This window comes from Fukomys damarensis, unplaced genomic scaffold, assembly GCF_012274545.1.
Source record: "Fukomys damarensis isolate Sample0158 unplaced genomic scaffold, DMR_v1.0_HiC HiC_scaffold_6, whole genome shotgun sequence".
In the NCBI taxonomy this organism is placed as follows: Eukaryota; Metazoa; Chordata; class Mammalia; order Rodentia; family Bathyergidae; genus Fukomys; species Fukomys damarensis.
Window position 1 is genome coordinate 38,756,337 of NW_022900918.1, and position 16,360 is coordinate 38,772,696.

A 16,360-nucleotide genomic window follows, 5' to 3' on the forward strand; every position below is an offset into this window, starting at 1 on the left:
AAACTAATGACTTACTGAGACCCTAATCTAAAAATTAAATAGTTTAAAAAGGCTAGAGATGTAAGTCACTGGGAAGACCCTGGGTTCAATCCCCTGTACCAGGAAGGGAGTGAGCAAGGAGGGAGGGAGGAAGAAAAGAGGAAGGAGAGAAAGGAAGGAGGGAGAGACAAGCAGCCCCGTGTCGTGGGGTCTGCGGAGGGCCACAGGGACAAGCACAGCACAGGTACCAAGTCGCCCCAAAGGGATGCCCCGCAGAGCTGATGGCTGGAATAAAGGCAGAAGCACACCCCAGAAAGAGAGGACCAACACTACTTAGCACCGTGGAAAGCTAAATCAACAATTAAAACAACACTGCTGACTAGAGACTTTCTTTTGGATTCAGGGTGAACAACTGTGTGTTTCATGTTCCACCGAAGAAACCTGAGGCCTCTGCTTTCCCTCGTGTCCCTTTGTCCTGGCAAGGTAGGTCCAGAGGCCTGTCTGGCTCTAGCCAGGGGCTGCCCTTGCGTACTGAAGCACACACACAAGGCAAGCGTGGCCTGGCCATGCAGTCCTGCGAGACACAGGATTCTTACCAAGAAGGGGAGGAAAAGCCTTCCTTAAAAAGCTGTCTCACTCCATTTTACATTTTACAGCATAAAAAATAACCATGTACTAGCACAGCAAACGCCTGACTGGTGACAATGTAAGTGCCGGGTAACCATAGTATAATTATCTAGTTCACTCCATCGCTAAAACAAAGACCAAGCTGAAAAACTGGGAGCTGCGAGGTGCGTGATGATTATTCCGTTCATTACTTGGTAACTGGAAGTATAATTATCAAGTAATCTGCATGAACATAATTACGTATTTACATAGTCTTTGCCATGTAATTACAGAGGAGTTCGGTGATTATACAGTGCACTCCTTGAAAAAGAAAGTGATACTAAAAAACAACCCCCAATTGGTGTGATGTCGTCATCTCAACCAGAGAGAATTAAACGTGAATACAATTTAGCTCCAAAAAGTCCTAACTCCTAACATTAAGTGAAAATAATGAAATTAGATCAATTTCCAATCACACAGCCAATCAGAGTCCATTCTACGAATTAGGGCACTTGCTGAGGCCATCAAAACCATGTCAACCTTGAAACGCTCAAGGAGAAGTGGGAATCTGCTTTTTCATTTGAAAAATGAAGAGTTTTTTGTATTTGTTAGTCTAATCATCCCCAGTTCAGCCTTATTTCAGCTGCTATTAAAATCAGAAGTGTCTCTTTTATATTCTAAGATGTTTAATAAGTAGGTAAAGACAATCAGAAAGAACAAAGTTGAGCAGTATTGATCACTTAACAAAGTTCTGAGCCTTCCTCTCTACACAAAACAAGGAATGGTAAGTGTTTTATTTTTAAGGTCTTCCACAGGGACCCTCTCTAATGTCCGGAAATTTTTAAATATTTTGTTAACTGGGCATTCACATCAAAATTTCTCTACTGATCAATAATTGAGCTTTGCTTTCTGTGGGAAGAGTTCGGGTCACGGCGATTGAGATGCTACACTGTTCCCCATGGAGAGCACCCTTTATGGAAGTCCTTGTCTAAAATCACTGGCATAAAACACGAATTCAGCTCAAAGTGAATAAAAAAGATTCCTGCATACACACCCTGCCTGGGCGATGACCTCTACTTTGCAAAACAGATGCACAAAACAAACACGATTTGACTCATGATCGTTTCCCATTAATCATCGCCCTCTACCTGGAAAAATGCATTCCATACTGTATCTGGCTCCAGTGTGTGTACAACTAGCTTGGCAAGCTAGCTATTTGGGATCTCTAAATGGTATTCAATATACCCATATTGTAATTTTCTGCTGCTTTTCGTGGTTAAAGCAATAGCTGAAGGTTAGTGACTGGCAATGGGAAAGTAATTTAAGTGGGACACAAGGAAAGCATCAGGCTCTTGAGAGGCCCCCTTACAACAAAAGAGCAAAGAAGACATTGGACTGTGCATCAATCCACAATGAAGACATTACGTGTTAGTTCTAATATTGCTGAAGAAAAACAATAACGTGGTATCTTTAAAGAAGCTCTACTTCTATATTTTAAAAAGGGACAAATATCCCATATGTAATCACCACCTTTCTTTCAAAATTATTCTTCTTCTAAAGATAGAGAATTCTCTGCCATGGTCACAATCACAAGAGCATAGAAAGGTAATTAGTTGCATCCTTCCTCTCCCCTGTCTGCTCCCTGATCGAGAGACCCAATTTCTCTGCCAATCAGGAAAGTAGGTTGAAAGATGGACTCCTGCCCCAGGTTCTATACTTCCTAGATCCATAGACCAAACTATTTTAGAAAACCACATATGTGCATGCTCCTTAAGAGATTATCCCCATGAATTACACCATTCCAGGACCCCTCTCTCTCTCCTCCAGTCTGCCTGATCCACAGCTTTCACACTGTTCTTGAAACCGAAGTCTATTCTGCTTAGCCGCCATGTTGATTTGCAGGACATGCCTCTGGTCACAGCCAAGGGGGGGCAGAGACTGGAGTGACAAGGAGGTGGGAGAGAGCAGAGGCCCTTAGGAAGCCAGAGCCAGTCAGTAAGGTGTGAGGAGGTCTCCCGCAGAGGCACATGAGCGTGGTATGTTCCTGTGCAGGGACACGCTGCCTTCTGATGGAAACAGGTGTCCCCTCCTATTCACTACTTACCCTGTACATGTGGACGCGGTAGCCAAGAAATATAAAATGAGAGGCTATTTAAATAGTGCATGAATGTGTGTACATATAGTGTTTAATTCGTAAACAATTAAATGTAAGTGTCCAAAAGGTCAAATTTTATACTTTTTATTTAATTTGATTTAAAATTTTTATTTTCATGACTTCATACATTTCGTTACATTCAGTGATTTAAATTTGAATCATTACAATTTAAAACATCTAAATAACTGAAACTCTCCATTCTGTAATCTTTGCATTTTAAACAAAATACATTCATATCGTGCCATTACATTTTTAGTTCTTTGTATACTCAATAGAAAAATTTCACAAAAGACTATGTTCTTAAAACGATTCATGATTGTGATTGATTTAAGCCAAGAAAAACCCATTGCTACATAACGAATCCGGGAGGCTGTGCGTCCCCTTCACACGTGTCACCCATCCTGGCCTCTCACTCGAGCACCCAGACGTGCACGAATCATGATGCTTGATCTCGTCTCGTCAATGTGAAAGAGCTACAATTTTAAGCATATCATCCAACTCTGACATTCTAAAGATCTATTGGTCAAGAAGAGACAATTAAACATCTTTTATTGAACACTAAGCGTGGCTGGTAACTTTCAAAACTTTACACACACGGTGTGTAGACTCCCCTTTTGCCTCCTGCCGAGCTCCTCAAATACTGAAAGCGCTCAGCTCGTTCCCTCATCGATGCAGGAAGTTATTTAAAATGACTCGAGTTCTTCTCCCACTCTCAACAGCCATCACTGCCACCATCGCTCCTTCTACACAGACCACCAGTGGCTCCAAGCATTCCCTTACGTTCTTCTTAAAAAGGTGTGCTGCCAAAAAATTATTGTGGGGAGCAGAAGAACACACATTGATATTTGCCACTGATATATCGAGATTATTTGTTACACAGCACTATCGTAGTAGGCGATAATGAATACAATGAATAAAGGGTTAAAAAATAAATGTGAGAAACACTAGAAGGTATAGGGAAAGGCTGTCATGGTTAAAGTTCAAATAAGAGCCTTTGGACAAAGATGGCACAGAAGATTTCAGGAAAGCATTTAAAGCATGGGTAGGTGCGTGGAGACTTGGCCTGCAGAGACAAGACAGAACACATAATGGGGAGAACAGAGGAGGTAACAGTAGGATGGGAAGAAAAGAAGGCTGAATGAGAAAAGTGTAAGGAAATTAATAACAGATTAAAATACATGGAAGAGAAAGCAACCAGCTGAAGTCACACTGCAGAAAATATAATCAGTAGCAGGGAGACAAACAAACTGGATCTGTCCCAGGATGAGGGGAACAGTGACAAGGAAATAGAAATCATGGGACGGAAAAGTAGCCATGCAAGAGCAAGACAAGAGACATGAGGACCATCCCAGAGTACCAAAACATGAGCAGGAGAAGAAAACCAAAGCCCACAAGAGGAACTGACTCTGGAGCTAGGAAAGGATTTTCAGGAACAGATCAGAGGATCACTCATTACAGGAAGATAAGTTTTTAAGTTTTGGCCAGCTATGTACTGGCCAAAAGTGTCAAAAGTAAGGGCAAAGAAAAAACTGAGCTCTCACAATTCGATAGGTGGAGGAGGGGTAGGGTGCAAATGCAAAGAAACAGGCACCGGCGTCCTCCTGCCCCTGGACAGCAGGTGCCCAAGAAAACCAGGATGTCCAGGAGAGAGGCTGGGGTGGACCTGCTCTGTAAGAGCCCGGGTTGTCCTTCATGCATTAAAACCCACAAAGCACTTCAGAGCGGCAGTCTAGCGAGACTCTAGACACGCACCAATGACATGACCAGGCCAAAGTGTGGTGTCCACTCTCCAGGGAGAGCGAAAGCACAGACTGCCATCAAAGACCTTGCTGCAGTGTGTGGAGCTCATGCTGACTGTGCCTTTTAACATCTGCAGCCTGCTCTCCTACCTGCAAAGTGAAGACAGCAGTGCGCCCATCTAAGCCTCCTAAAACTTTGTCTGAAATGGGGACTGGGGTTTAGCTCAGTGGCAGAGCACTTGCCAGACATGTGCGAGGCCCTGACTTTGATCCCCAGCCCTGAAAAATATATAAATCAGTAATGACACATACAGTTAAGAGAGCCTAACGTATAGGACATGCTCAGCGAATGCTGAATTATTATTGGTGCAATGGATGCCTGATAGTCCTAAAATGAGGAGAAATGGCTCTGGAAGAAGCTATGTAAATCTATGTCAGTTTCTTCTGTGCTGGGTGTATATATAGTCACTTCTAACAATATCTTTTTACGACTGAAAGGAGCACTTTATATGAATATACATGCATATTAATATCACATTTGTATATACTTTGTGTATTGCACAAGTTTAAGGCAAGCAGTAGGGTGCAACGGAACTTATATCAACTGTACATCAATTAGTGGCAAAATGAACCACTGAGGGACAGGTGCCCAGGGCCACCCCACAGCCACTCTGATCCTGAGGTTTGTGTGACTGGATAGTGTGGACAGGAGGGACCCCACAAGGATCCATTAGCAGGGAAAGGCAGCACAGGTGCTGGAATAAGATGCAGTGTGGACTGTCACCAATGGCATAAAAGGAGAACAGGAGGGGTAACTTGCATGCTGCTGATTTCCCAGGAGAAGCTTTGTTGCTGCTCATTTTCCTGATCCGGACTTGGCTCTTCTCGTTGGAGGAGCTCAGGTCCTCCCTGTCACCCGGGAGGGCTGCGGTTCTCTTCCAGGGAGCTCTACTCTTTGCTTTGAGCATTGCTTCCTGGCTCTGATGCAGATCCCTCAGCCTGGTGACTCAGACCCTTCACCCCATAGTGCAGGCTTTAGCTTACCCCACTGGCCTTCCCAGTGCAGACCCTTGATACAGACTTGCATGAGACATTGTTGTGGCCCTTAGGCCTTGACTGGAATCGTGCAGAATATTTCTATGAGATCCAGGCCTTCAGCTGAATTTTTCAGGTCTCTAGTGCACTGACAGATCTCTTGTACCCTTCTGCATTTGACTTTTGGGGTGAATATTATAAAATAACCCTCTCAATTATGTGCCCTGTATTCAATCTGCTCCCTTGCAAACCCTGATTACCCCACACATGTACCAAGAGATGACAGATGAAGTCACTAACTGAAAGTGTCACATTTAGGAATCAATGGTATTAAGCATCAGAATCTCTTAATTTTCCAGAGGAAGACCATGCCAAGTTTTCTTGATGTAATAAAATCATACTATTATAAGGTACCCACAGTTTAATTAAACCCATCTTCTTACCAAGACTTGCCTAAGAGTCTCCAGGATGTCAGTCTTCCTGGCTTGAAAAAATGTTATGAACATAACATTCATTTTTAAAAGTTATTTGTACTTTTCTAACATATATTCAAATGCAGTATATTAAAAAACCAATGCTACTGATTTATGCACACTGCCGTTCAGAATTCATGGAGGAAATCATTTTTCCTGCAGTGAACCACTCAAATTCTGGGGCCTTCCTGATACCCAGTCACAGCTCAGTCACCCACCTCACTGTCCTGGAAAACCTCACACCTGGTTCTTTGTTATCCACTGAACATCTGCTCAGAACTCCCAAATCCACTAAAAATCACATTGGCTCTATGAAAATCTGTACACATCTATTTTTATCCAAATTCTGAAACAGATTTTCCAAAAGAATCAGTGACTGGAACTCTCCCGTTGTTCTTTGATGGAAAGTGTAAATATAGGGCCATTCCTAAGTGAAGTTGTTAAGCAGACAGGAAGCCTTCTAGACTTCCTTTTCATCTGCAGGCCCAGCATCTCCTTGTTACCCTGTCTTCTCCTGTCATAAATAAAAGTGGCTGGTGAGCTGAATCACGTTAAGACACTGTGGCTTGGTGCATATGTAATCGAAGAGCTGACATACCTCAGACACCATCTAGCCCAGCCTCCCACTTGACTGGCCCCTACCCTTCAGGACTCTTGGAAGCAGTCATCTCTGTCCCTGCCAGTGATTTGCTCCCTCCTCTTTCCAGTACTGGGCAAGCAGAATACCTTGACTTCCTTAAGATCAAAGTTGCCTTCTCCAACTGTCACCTAAGATCCTCTGGCTCCAAAGACACTCCACTCCTTATACACCATGTCTTTCCAAGTACCTCAAGAAAGCTAAATTGGTCTTCTCCAGCAGCTCTTTCCTTGCCTTCATTAACTTCAGTAATTTCACCTTTGCCCCTCTTGCTTTTTGATTTCTAAATGGCCTCCATCTTTTTCACCTTTGGATGTGCCATATTTTTAAAGATTCTTTTTCAAATGTACCATCCAGAAAAGTGTCATTCTGATAACAATTCCTGGGCAGATTTCGTAGTATTGTGGGAAGAGCTCAGACTTTGAAGCCCTCTAGGCTCCAGGTTCTGAGCCCTAGTTCTTGACCTCCAAGCTGCATGACCTTGACCCAGCAATCAAACTTCCTACCTTCTCATCTGTGAAAGAGGAATTATGTCACCTGAGAAAAATGATAAAATCACAGAAAACTAAAGTGGCATCAAAGTGTAGTCCTCTGAAGAGTAATAAAGAAAGCCGCAGTTCATGATATCGGTCCTTATTATAAATCACTATATCAGACTAAAAGGATGACATAAAGAAGACAACCGAGTAGTTCATATATCCAGGAGGGCATCTGAATATTTTAGAAATAGGACACTGAGTTTACATGGCCCTCAAGGAGACTTCTCTGCTTTCAGTAATGTTTCTCCTGGCTGTAGTCAAGGGTGCAGATTAATTCATTGTCTCATTGTGAACTGATACTTTCCATATTTCACACATTTCAACATTGGGAGCTGAACAGTAAAGTTTTTCAAAATCCCAAAGCAGTGCCTGAGTTTTCTAATTTTATTAGAAATAAGTGGTCCCCCAGGTCATAAATTCTGTATATCATCGACTAGTTCTACTCACGGGTGCTTGGGAGAGATTTGTGCTATTGCTGACATTAAATCTACTCCAAACACCTCTTACTGTTGCAATGGAAATTACCGTGGATGTGGTCCCTTTTAGGAAGTCCATGTCTGCATGTTCTACAGTGGGCTGAAGTCCAGAGAAAGAAAAGAAAAGGGGGTGGGGAGGAGCAACCCAGCCTCCCCTGTCTGCTTACACCCTGGATATGGAAAGATCATCAAGAGTCCCTACTACCACTGCCCTGGAGTTCTGCAGGAGGCTAAGGTCCGAGATGACGCTGAAACACAGGCAGCTAGCTGTTCCAGACTTTAAATGGATCTCCTGTGCACTCAGAACATCTTCCTTTGTTGTCTAACTTCTCCATCCTGTGATCCGTTAGTTTAGAGCTCAGAGAGAAAACAGAGATGAAAGAGCCCCAATTGCAAACTTGGGACAATTAGTCCAAGTATTCAGAAGAGAGAGGCGCTGGTTGGAGGGGGCCAAAGTAGATAAACTAATCGACAACAATCTTAACCCATAGACCTGGTTCTATCCATTTCCATAGAAGCCAGCAGTGCATCCTACCACCAGACTTCAAGACTTCCCACGGCTTCATAAATGGCCAATATCCATCATGTTATTTCAACACCTCTCTTTCTACATTGTGGCCAACAGTAAAAATGTTTGTTAAACTTCAGATGCCTTGTGAACATATTTAGAAATATGAATGAGCACCACCTTTGCAGAAGTGCAGTGGACTCCAGAAGTATCTTGGGCAGAAGAAAGGAGGTAAAGGTGTAAGGATGGCCAGGAAGCCAATCCCCCTTACCATGACATTAGCAGCAGTTAGCGGGTGTGTTGCTTTCCCGAGCCCTTCCACTCTGCAGTTAAACTGAGGCTTGCAAAGGAGAACAGGACAGCAGAGTCTGAGAGGATCCCATCATGAACAAAGTGATGGGGCTGCCCCAGAGGAACACAGCAGCTAGGAAACACGCTGCTGTGGAAGCTAGGAGACAAGGGACCCACGAGCATCTACAAAAGAGGTAACAGAAGGCAAAGGTCCCAGAAGCCCTAGGTGATTTCCAAGAGCACCCTGGTTGTGATCTGGACCGAGACCCTGGCACAAAAATGTAGTTCCACCTCCCACTGTCCATGGGCAGAGGACTGGTAACAGTGGATGTCACAAGAGGGCCTTACTGATAGATTTGTTCGGAAGATGGAACTAGTGGAATTAACGTCTGTAGCTCTCCTCTTCAGTACTTTTATAGGTGCACATCTCTTCTGAGGATGGAAACACTGTGCATTCAGGTTCCCCACAAGTCCTTCTGGAGGCTCATGGCCAGCTATTGACACACAGGCTCGCTGGGCTTCGTGGAACTGGCAGCCTCCAACCACCCTGGCCTCCTTGGCTTCTAGTTCCCACTCCTCCCTGCTTCTAACCAGCGCCACTTACCCCTCTTCCCAGGCTGCTCTCCCCAGTGCTAGGACTATGACGGGATGGGTCCTAAAGTCCTGGATTCCAGGGTGGGGTCGACATGGCTTGATTTCCAGATTCTTTTTTAATAAGCTCTGAAGACTTGATCATAATACATGGCCTCCACTTTTTTACCTGAAGTGTAGGACTGAGAACATCATTGCTGCAGTGATGTCTCAAGTAACATAAGTAGTATACAAGGGCCTACCACAATTGCTGATAAAATAGGAGCAGCTGTGATTACTATTGGCATTTCTGGTTTTATTACAATTCTTCAGTCAACCTTTGCTTTTGGTATTGACCTGACCTTGGGTCCACATTCAAGAAACTGCTTTCCTGTGTCTTCTCGTGAGTACTTTTGCCTTTCCTCCTGTTTCTTCCAGAATGAGAGCACTGATGTTGTGAGACTGATATCACGTCTGAAGAGAAGGCATCTTGTTAAAATAGCATGAAAAAGAAAGAGTCGGGGCACCAATCTGCTCATGTTTGGAGCTCAAGAGTCACATTTTTACAATGTGGTATTTATACCAAAGGAAGTACTACTCACCCATAAAGGAGGGTAAGTTGGGTCATTTGTAGGAAAATGGATGGCTCCATATGGTGATTGAAGTAAACCAGACAGGGAAGGTAAAGTGCTGCCTGGTTCCTCTACTATGAGAGACTCAAAATATAAATATATTTTTTAAATAGAAGAAAGGGTAGGAAAGAGATGTAGATTCTGAAGATGGGAAGAGGATCTGAGAAAGAAAGGAGCGAGTAGGGTAGGGAGGACATTGAGTAAGAATGGCCAAGCTGAGCCTTGAGGGTGCCCCAAATCCCCAAGGTGAACATCATTATGGATCACAAACATATTCTAGGAAAAATATTGTTTAACCACTCACACTAAAAAATTAGGTAGGATCAGTTAGCAAGTGTTACGGCAGGTATCTCGATGTCCCCAAAGCCGCGTGTGCTCATAGGTGGGAAGTCTCAAAGGTGGCTGGAGTAGGGCGTGGGCATGTGAATCAAGAGTGTGACGCTGGGACTAAGGGCGTGGGTAATGGAAGCCCCACCTTGGGTATGAGTGGAACCAATCAGTAGACTTGTATCCTGGACAGAGCATAAAGGAAAGGGGGAAACGCAGGCTTGGTGCTGCTGCTCCCTGCCGCGACTGCTCATTGCCTTCTGCTTGCCAGAAGGACTGTTTCTCCTCCACCACGTCCCCCGGCCACAGTGCCCTGCCTGCGACCTCTACAAACTGTGAGCCAAAATAAACCTTTCCTCCTTTAACTTGTGGGTGTCGGGTATTTTGTCTCAGCATTGAGAAAGGTAACTAAGACACCAAGTATAAACATTCCAAACAACGTTGCATAGGATTTTAAGAAGCGAAAAAAGTTTTGGTTATTGATGCAAAATCTAGAATTCAGAAGCAGCCGGGGCAGACACAGATGCAGACAGCATCTGTGGGTCCGGGCATCGGTGCTGACACAGCTATGCGTGCGGTACAGACACAAAGCAGAGATACGTTTATTTTTGGGTCGGGCCACCTAGAAGGACTTACTGGGCTCCACGGATGTGTGTCTGTTCTCCTCATTGAGAACCTGGTGCCCTCCCCACCCGGTGTGGGTAAGCAGTGACTGGGTGGCTTTGCTTCCGTGCTCCTTGGGTGACTCACACTCCTCAGGTCTCTGCAGTGTGTTGGGATCTCAGCCCCCCGTCCAGGCTCAGCTCTCAGTCTGTGCTGTGTACTTGCTGAAAACACAGCCCGCACAAACTGAGTCATGACCAGTTCCTTTCTACTGAAGTTTCTGCACTTCTCAAATAAAATGTACACACTGCCAGCGGTGGGTGACAATGCCTCTCCGCCTGTCTACACTCAGTCCTCTGCATTCTGTCTAGAGATCAATAGCCTCCCCGAGGATCCTCCTTTCAGAGAAACACGGTTATCGGAAATCGCTCTCTACTGCCATGGCCACCCCTGACCAGGCCAGGTGAGGACCCTGCTGAACTCCTACTACATGTGGGGCTGTGGGCTGAATGGTGCCCTGCAGGAAGACAGGTTTCGGTCCTGGCCTTGGCTGCCTGTGAATGTCGTCTTATCTGAAAACAGACTGCAGATGTGATTTGAATGTGAGAGGAGAGGAGATCCTACGAGATTAGGGTAGGCTTAGCCCAGTGACACTGCCCTTGAAAGAAGAACCACAGTGAGTGTGCAGCATGTGGAGACACGCACGGTACTCGGGAGGTGTCCTGTGACCGTGGGGCAGAGACAAGAAGTCTCTGCCTGTGAGAACATTATAGCCTCCATCAGCAGCCAGAAGAAGGGAGATGCCCCTGTTCCTGCTCTGATTTCAGACTTCTGGCCTCCAGAACTGTGGCACAATAGATGGGCGTATTTGAAGCCACCCATTTTGCTGTGGTTTTTACAACAGCCATAAAAAGTCATACAATGGTGTAGATTGAATTTGTGTTGTCCAAGCCCCCAGGAGCCAGCTTCCTGATCTGAAACGCAGACCTGAAAGGACCCTGCTAAGGTCACCACCTGACTCTGCTTAGATCTCTGTCCGGAACTCCTGCTCCAATGCCCAGCCCCTGCGAGGACCCCACACACACACTCACCTGTGGTCAGCCTTCCCTGTGTCCTGCAGCTCACAGCTCAGTCCCCACAGCACATGCTCCCACACACCTCACGAAAGCCCAGTGTGCTGAGCCACACTGCTCTGCCTGTCCTCCCTGATACCACACACTTCCTGTGGCACAAGCAAAACCGTGTTTCACATAGGTGTCTCATCGGTTCCGAGCCACAGGCTGACCTGGAGGACCAGCCCTTCCTCTCCGCATCACTCCAGGCAGCCCAACACCAGCATCCTCATGAGAGACTGGGCAAGATTCGTGTGGAGGGAGACTTTGCCGCCAAGTTTACACAGTGCTTGTGCCCTCTCTGCGTGCATTTTTAATAGATTTTGTCGTAGTCACATTCTGTCACTGAGACACAATACCCAACACTCACAACTCAAAGGAAGAAAGGCTTACTTTGGGTCATAATTTGCAAAGGCTTCAGTCCATAGTTGACTGGCTCTGAGGCAGGGCAGCCGACAGGAAGCAAGGGTCAACGGAGGAGCAGAAAGGGAGGTATAAGCTTCCGGGTCACACCACAGTGACCGCCTCTTTCAACCTGGCCCCAGCAAGCCAGCTATAAACCCATGATCCAACCACCTTCCAGAGGTCCTGCCTGTAACTGCACAAGGCTTTGGGGGGACACCTAGACCTAAGCCATAAATTTGGAAACACCAGCACCTGTCAACTTCCTTCTTCCAAAGGAGTCATTAAACATTCGTTATGTGAAAATACCACATAGGCAGAGTAGGATAGATATTAATATATTGAGACAGATGTTCATTGCTTCCCTTCCCAATTGCTACTTATATGTGCTGCTACTAATATTTACTTTTCCTTTTATCGATAAAAATAATTGGGACCTTATTCACTGTGTCATTCGCTTCCTAATACTTCTAGGGATTTGTAAAAAATAACCCACTTTAATTTCCAGGAGCATTAGTAAGTCAAAGGGCTTATACATGTCTAATTTTAATATATAACAGCAAATTCTTTCTCAAAAATTTAATTTATAGTCCTGACAATAATAGTTAAGATCACCATTTCATCACACTTCTACCATTTTGGGATGTTATGAATATTGTTAATTTTTGTCAATACAATATGTGAAAATTGACATTTAGAAATTTTAGTTATTTTTGTTTTTACATGCTTTTGGACGTTTACATTTTTCTGAATGTTAATGGCATGAATGTTCTGAAATGTATTGATCATTTGCATTTCCTTTTCTGTAACTAATCCTACCCTATCTTTTTATCTATATGTATGTTAAATTACTTGTCCTTTTCATATTCGTTTGCTCATTTCATCCTACAAAAATAAAAGAACTTGTTTGTAAAGGAACTGTGAGATTGGTTGGTAATTACCCAAGACCATGAACAACCTGAAGAGGAGGATTTTCCTGTGTAAATCACTGCACATACTCCTGGAATGTTATCCCAGCAGTCAGGATGAAGGCAAATCCTAAGACTTGGAACGAATCCATGATATAAAACTGGTAAGTGAAAACTAGTAGATTTTAGGCAGCCATATACAAAATGATGTACTTTATAAAATAAACAAAAACCAAAAGTAAGTATTTAGACATGTCAATATCCAATTTAATATAAAAAGATAAAAGAATATGCCACCATTGTTTACAGTAGTATTCTGGAAAGAAATCATTTTAGTTTCGTTTCTTTATTTATTTTTTTTTTTATTGTACCAGGGATCAAACTCAGGACCTTGTACTTGTGAGGCAGGCAGTGGCACCACTGAGCTAAATCCCCAGCCCAAGATCATTTTATTTTATACCAAAAACATCTGGTGAAGTTGCTGGAATGAATATATATTATTTTATAATTGAAATGACTAAAATAAATTTTAAAATATAATGAAGACAACATTTTGAAAGTTTTAAATAAATTTTCTCTATTTAAGGCAGAAAAGAAATTAAGTCTATAGATAAAAAATAGACTATTTTCAAATATATTAAACTTTTTTCCATCAGAAACTACCTTTCAGTGATAATCACCCATTCATGGACAAATTTAAGAAAATTAGTTCTACAAGATGAGCAAGTTGTAATATTTGAATATTTTTAAATTTCCAAAGCCTTACAGACAATCATAATTAGTAGAAAGGTGTAGCACTGCTTTAGGCACTTAAAATAAATAAAGATTTGCCAAGAACATAAAATCTAATGGGAAAGTCAAATATTAGCTACCAGCAAAGAACTGAATTTTTAGGAGACCCAACTGATGAGATTAGCATTACCACTGCAAAGGATGCCTGAACCATACTCCTTCAGGTTCCAGTTCTCAAATGCATGCTTTAAACCCCCAAATTTTTTTATGATCCTGGTTTCACATAGAATTTTCTGTATTACGTATCAGTATTGTTTCAATGGTCTTTATAAAGTGTGATAAAAAATGAGTGTTTAAATTAAACACTGTATTGCAAGGCCGGGGATTTAGCTCAGTGGTGTCATGCCTGCCTCACAAGTGCAAAGTCTGCGTTCGTACCCCGGGACCAAAAACAAAAGACAAAACGAAAACAACTGTACTACAGTAAAGACACATTGCCGTGAGTCCCCTCAAAGACCTCTCCCACACTTCCGACACTCGTCCCATCGTCCTCGCCACTTCCCACAGCAGCTCTGGAGTCGTCTTTCCGGAGGGTCTTTAGCTGCACTGTGCTGGCTGCCTCCATGTCCTGAGTTGACTCGAAACACTTCCCTTTTGTTGTGGAAGAGCTGGAAGTCAAGTGGTGCCAGATCTGGTGAATAAGGTGATGATGGTTTGACAAAAATTGCCATAAATATTTTGAAATGAGTCAGGACATCAAGGTAGCCGGGAAAAGGCACCCAGGAAAGGGCACTTTCGGAACTAATTCTGAAATTGTCAAGAATGATGGAATCAGAGTGTTTAAAATGAGGGGCAGGAGATCGGGGGGAGCAATGGCAAAGCGACCTTTACTGTAATACATTTTTAAAGAAATCAAACATTTGCTGTATGTGTTTATCACACCTCATACATGAGATCAGTTTTGCCTCATAGCATGTAATTATCGCCCAGCAGATGCCCAGTATCTCCCTTTTCTCTTTCTCCCCACCCATCTCAGACTCAGAACGACCGAGCAGAGACTGTCCCTTCCTAACTCGTGCGCCTCCAGCTTGCTCATCCGCAGGTGAACGCTTTACCTCCTGGCCACAACTGCTCTCCGCTTTGCTGTTCTCCTCCGTCAAAGTGACTACTTTGCTTCTGTCATCCTGTGTTACTACCACCCATATTCATTTCATCTTAGAGAACCAATTGGAGCATTTTCTTCTATCACCTGTATACCAAGAATGGATGAATCTCAGGAAAAATGTAAGTGAAAATGAATATGAAACAGTAGGTCTAGCACATAAGAAGGGGCACTCAGATCACCCTATCGATGCACCCAGGGGCATCACCTTTCCATCCCTTCCCGCTCTTGCCCCTCCACACCTGACCATCACCAGCCCCTGCTCAGTCTCTCTCTGCTCACCCCACGTGTGCCTACTTCCACTGTCACTCACTGGTGTCAAAACCTGACACCCACAACTCAAAGGGGCAAAGGTTTATTTTGGCTCAGTTGGTAGAGCTTCCTGTTCATAGCCAGCCAGCTCCAAGGCAGGGTGGCACGGCAGAGGGGCTGGCGGAGGAGAGCTGCTTGGGGCATGGCAGATAGGAAGGAGAGAGAGAGAGAAGAGAGGAGCTGCAGAGGGAAGTACACCCTTCTAGGCCACGGCCCCAGGGACCAACATCATCTGACCAGGTCCCCCTTCCTAAGAGAAATTGAGCTGGAAGCCTCCAGAATCCAATTTTCTTCCAAAGCCCTGCATATGAGCTCATGTGGTCTTGGGGTGACATCCAGGTACAAACCATGACACTTAGTCTCCCCATCTCACCCTAGCCCTGACATTAGCTCACACAGCATTCTCTCCCTTATTTCATGTACTCGAACTTTCCTGCTGTTAACCATTGTCTTCTTCACCAAAGGAAGATCAGGAGAAATCAGAACTGCAGCTTGTTAACACTTGAATTCCCAGAGCCAGATCTTTCCTTGAGTTGTAGCAGGAAGTCCAGAAGCACTGATTGAACTGAATGAAAATTTACCAGATAATGAAGGATGTTTGAGTGCCGTTCTACACACAGAGAAATGATGATAGTGCCAATCATTTATTTATTCATTCATTTATATTTTCCTGGGCTGGGAATTGAACCCTTGGTCTTGACTGTGGTAGGAATGCACTCTACCACTGAATCATGCCCCCTACCCCTTAAGAAATATTACTAGCTAGACCCATGCTAGTAATGAGGCAGTGATGAGATTATGATTTTGTTAAGGCTTGGGTTCTATGGATGTGGAACAGAATAAGTGTTCTGCTGCCTGGGTTAATGCCTCCACTTTGGTAGTATATGGAAAACAGTTGCAACGTTTAAGGTTTGTGTGCTGGTCTACGAGTACCAAGTCCTTTCAAAATCACCACCCTAATTAAGCTTATTAACACCATGTTTTTCTAATGCGTCATTATCCTTCATGCATCCCAGCCCGTTGTTCTTGTTCTAAGAGCTCCTGTGGGAAGCCAGGTGTACGAAGGGGCCAGGCTGGACGAGCCAGCGAGACAGGGTTAATCATCGACACGGCCTTTCCAGTTTGCCTTGCCCAGGGATAGGTGAGAAGGCTGCTTCTCGCC

The 16,360-nt window shown here is 44.0% G+C and overlaps 1 long non-coding RNA gene across 2 annotated transcripts; it reads left to right on the forward strand.

Moving 5' to 3' along the window:
* Positions 1-420: 420 nt before the first annotated feature.
* Positions 421-15,815, forward strand: LOC104848595. 2 transcript variants are annotated; one of them, XR_776474.1, is made up of 6 exons: positions 421-462; positions 9,447-9,622; positions 12,985-13,156; positions 14,761-14,826; positions 14,944-15,008; positions 15,663-15,815. It is a non-coding gene; the product is annotated as an uncharacterized LOC104848595 (long non-coding RNA). The 2 variants fall into 2 exon arrangements; XR_776473.1 differs by having other exon boundaries at positions 14,761-15,008.
* Positions 15,816-16,360: the final 545 nt, after the last annotated feature.